At 40.3% G+C, this 4,700-nt stretch overlaps 1 long non-coding RNA gene across 1 annotated transcript; it reads right to left on the bottom strand.

Annotated features, from left to right (window-relative positions):
• Positions 1-839: 839 nt before the first annotated feature.
• On the bottom strand, positions 840-2,532 carry LOC102369825. The gene is made up of 3 exons (XR_324039.1): positions 2,482-2,532; positions 2,143-2,262; positions 840-938 (listed from the first exon to the last, which is right to left on the bottom strand). It is a non-coding gene; the product is annotated as an uncharacterized LOC102369825 (long non-coding RNA).
• Positions 2,533-4,700: the final 2,168 nt, after the last annotated feature.

Genomic DNA, 4,700 nt, shown 5'->3' with positions numbered 1-4,700 from the left:
ACTAGGCATGACTACCCACCTCCTGGTCCTGACAGGCCATGAGTTCCCCCCACCCTCTGCCTTGCCTCTCAGTCTTGAGAGAGCCTGAGTAAGGCTAGCATATACTGACAGATTTAGGTCCCTCACAAATGTAGAGTTGTAGATACTCCCCTCTGCCCCACCAAAAGCACGAGGTGGCTCAATGGCTTTAACTAGTAGTCTAGAGGCTAAGTTGGGAGGATGTCCCCTTCCACTCTCCTCTTGAAACAGTAGCACTGTGCACAAAGTGCACAAAGAAATGTAATATCCATGGGGCCAGGAGGAGAGAACATAGGAATAAGCCTAACCTGTAGCCCCATGGGAGGAGAGAGAGCTTGGCTCTGGTCCTTTCTCCCATCACTACTTGTGCATTTCCAAATAAATGGTCATTGAATGAAGAAGAGACATGACCCTGGCAGCAGAGCTAGAGGTGCATGCCTGCAGCACTGATTTGCACGAGAACAGAAAAAGTCAGTTTTTAAGGAATATATATTATTTATTTATTTATTTAAATTAGAGCACAGTTTGCAAGAAGTGACCTATTAGGAACTTCATTTCTAAACTTTGTTCTTGTCGTTTTTTTCTACGTAACATCAGGTTGACAGTGTCCTTTAATTAACAGACATTGGTTTATCTCAATTCTTTGTCATAGTAAATCTGATTAAGACAAATGTTTCTCTCTGAAGATCTGAAAACATTTTGCTATAATTTGTTTGCCTAGCAGATTGCCCATCACCAATACTGCTTCTGTTTAACATGATGTATTTTATTCACATATTTAATTAGCTAATAGCTGATCTCACTTTAAGGTCTTGATCCTCCTCACGTTTGTTCTTTCATCCTGTAAAATGTCTTTTGGTTGCATCTCATGTTTGAAGTTGTCTTTCTTTTCTTTTAAATTATTCTTGCTACTTTCAAATCTAAAATGCAATAAAAGAAATTATTATAAGTTTAAATTATTGTAAAAACATTTAAGGTTTGAGAACAGTTATATACCTACTGCTCTGTATGAAATATTGTTAGAGGGTATAGCTTTAAAAACATTAAGATTTTTGAATCTAGATTTTCCACTTGGATTACTGCAGACATTTTGCTCTTTGAGAAAATTACGTGCACTTTAAAAGGATATTAAACATTTCAGGATTTCAGTACATTCATATACAACTGCTCAGTGTGAAGACAGCTCATAGAATGCAAGTCATTTGAAGGCCATAGCTGAAGATTACAGTAAATGTACTTTAGTCTAAGCACTGTCAAGAAAAGTATTTTACAAAAGAAATTTAGATCTCAATACTGTTAGTATTAAAACCAGAAAAGCTCTCACGGACTTCATTTGCAGCAGGACTTTTAGGGGGAGTAAGCTTGTGCTACTACTTTTTAGTAGCAGTGCCATTTACATACGGCTAATGATTCCTATTAACCCCCTAGGATGAGATCGTACTCTACAGACCAGTGCCTGGAGAAGCCTTCCAAGGAGAACTAGCCTGCCCTCCAACCAAGAGAACAAAGGAGTGTTGGGCACCTCTGCAAGCACATTTTCCCATTTCTCTGCGTATTATGGAGAACTATTCATCGGTTCAGGGAGACGTAAAGGGAGAATGGATTGTGAGTGGTTGGGCACAGGCCAAAGAAGCAGACATATCGTCATCCCAGCACCCAGGGGACAGGCAAGAATGTTAGTACAGCAGTGGCTGCTTTGCTCTAGGGACCCCTGAAAAGGACTCTTAGCAGCAGGCACCACCTGGCAACCTGCAACTTGGCTGCTGGGGGGTGGGGTAAAAGCCATTGCTGATGCAGAGGCTCAGGGCCTCCAAATAGAGGGCCCAGTTTTTGTGACAGATTATTGGAGAGCTAATAGGCTTTACAGGAAGAAACCCTGGCAGACCCTCAGCTGAAAGAATTGTAAGAAAACTGCACAACAGGAACCCAGCAGAGTTTCCAAGGTCTCTATGTATATAATTCTGTATCAGCATGCAATTTATTCACCAGTTAATATCAGTTCTAGAAACCACACAACGCCCCCACCCACCATCGCTACGTGCTGTTTAAATCCGTGTGTTTAAAGATAATTTATCAAGTCACTTAATGACAGAGATATTCAAACCCCTCTTGGGCAGATCTCACCGGGATCACTGCTCTCTGAAGTCCATGGGAGTGATAAGGGTCAGCATGTCTCAGGTGAATGGACCCTGCTTTGGTGCTCCCAGGTTTGGGGTTTACTCCATCTTCCAGCTGGTTTTGCTGCTGTCAATTAATCAACATCAAATAGTAGTCGAGCATCAATCTCTGCAGAAAAGTAACTAGAAACAAGCCTACTCTCTGACCTCTGGAGCATGTTATTACTTAAAGAATAGTATAATTTACTTTCTGAATAGGCAAATATTTGCTCTTGCTGCTGTTGTCCCATAATGACATGGGTAATAAACCTTATGTCCAAGCCATGCAGGCGGAGATCTCCATTACCTTAGCCCTGCTGTTTAATTAGCTTGTAGAATTGGATGGTGGACGTTGTTTATCTCCCAATAAATGTTGTCTGAGTAAAAGACTTCCCCGTCACTAAATTGCATCAGCTGTTTTTTGTACAGGCCCTAAAGGAATGGCATCTACTACTGTGTTGTGTTTTGCTTGTTTTAAGTCTCGGGATTTTTGGTAAACGTCTCGGAGTCCACAAAATTCATCTCAGACAAAGCTCTATCATCTGCTAGGCCATCAGCTCCCTGCACGGACGGGCTCGGGAAGGTGGCAAACACTCAAAAGATGAGAAAGGCCCTGATGTTTGGGTGTGAGCTGCAAGAGGCTTGGGCAGGTCACTGAAGTCTCTGTGCTTCTGTTCCCCATCCATAAAGCAGGATAATAATACTTCCCTGTTGTTAAGATTTCAAGAGCGTGTACAGTCTCGGAGTGTTTTTCTGGAGCCATGTCTCGTGTGATATGGGGACTCCCAGTTGTAGTGATGTTTGCTGTGCTGCTGTTACATGCCACTCACCTTGAAAATGATAGTGCAATAATAGGTAAAATGTGGGAGGAGAGGGGCATGAAACCCATAACTAAATGAGCTTTCCCTCATTGCCAACTGGACTAGGTTAGTTAACTCAGCCACTACAATAGTCCACCTGTGTTTTACCATATATCTTCATTTAGCAGTTACATTTGATTCATGACTACATCTTTTTGCCATGTATTTTTGCTATTCAAACTGCAGGGAAGGCTAATTTTAATTTCATAGAAGTGTCCTCATTTTTTTAAACCATCCTTGATTGCAAGCAGGATTGAGCAGTAATTAAATTTAATAAATTCTGTGGCTTCTAATCAAATATATATGGTAGTTTCCTTACGGGCCTAATTTAAGGCTTTTTTCCTCTCCAGTTTCACTAACCTATTGCAAAGGAGGGGGTGGACGGTTTGCAGGTTGTGAAGGTCCTTGAAGCTCTAGAATGGAGAAAGATATGTTGGGTGCAAACTTTTAATAAGCTACGTGCTCAATAGCTTTCCCCACAGCCTCTGTATTCAAGGGTGGAGGGAGATGACTGGGCATGATTATGCTGCACTGAGTACACGTTTCTCATCACTGCCAGTTGTAAGATGAACAAGCTTGATAAATAAAAAAATGTAAAGTATTTACAATCTGACACCCATGTCTCAATGTTTTGTCCAAGGAAAGGGGAAGGGAAAGGCACTGTGGGGAGTTTGCGTATTGAAACATATGAACTGATTGATTAAAAAAGTTATATGAACTTAGCTTTCTATGTAATGACCTTAATGCTATTAAGCTGAATCCCTTTGAATCCCAGTTTCCAAGTGATTTGAACAACTGGATAAATAGTCCTTGTTTACATCGATGTAGAGTTATTTTGTTCAATGATCTGCGCTCTTTGCCCTTGTCCTCAGTAAGAAACACATTTTCTTATCATGTTAGCTAGGGAATCCTAGATAAGATACTACGTAATTTTAGCACATATTGGCCAGAGTTAGTATTTACTTTGGCGTGCTAATATACACGACAACTACAAATTGCCTTGCCTTTATTAGAATTTAATTACATGTTAGCTATTGTCAGCTAAGACATGGTGGTAAGAATACGTATCTTTTTTTCCTAGCGTAGGTTCACCCTTTGAACTCACTCCTGTCTGAAGCAAACACCTACCAACTTCAGCTTACCTCCTCTATCCCAACTGCTGCCTCTGGTGACTGTAATAGTGATTCACACTTCCTTTTTTTTTTTCACTGCTGGAAATAACTGCATGCCACCAAATACGTGAACTTGCTTAAATAAGAAATTGAGTGTAGATCCTAAACCCATTCTGAGTTGCCCTTTTCTCTAAAAACCATAACTACATTTCAGTTGCAGAGTCTATGCTTGGTTTTTCAAGATAATAATCAGTGGTAAATGGTTACCCCTTTTTCAATGTTCACTGAACTAGATCTTTAAATAATTTTGCCCAGTAAAGAAAATGCTACGAAGAATTTAAAGATGAGAAGAAGATTTAAGGCTCAGGCCATGTGAAAGTACAGTGCATTAAAACCAATATAGGTTTTGGTTTTAGGAGACAGTCCTGGACATGTCAGTAATATATACAGGTCCCAGGACATTGGAAAGATAATATCAAGGCAATCAGAAAAGACAGGTAAGGGCCTCACAAAGTATATTATTACTGGTACTTGATTCTCATTTTAACAATTTT

Source organism: Alligator sinensis, unplaced genomic scaffold, assembly GCF_000455745.1.
Source record: "Alligator sinensis unplaced genomic scaffold, ASM45574v1 scaffold256_1, whole genome shotgun sequence".
Classification (NCBI taxonomy): Eukaryota; Metazoa; Chordata; order Crocodylia; family Alligatoridae; genus Alligator; species Alligator sinensis.
This window is presented reverse-complemented; position numbering and strand designations above follow the sequence as displayed.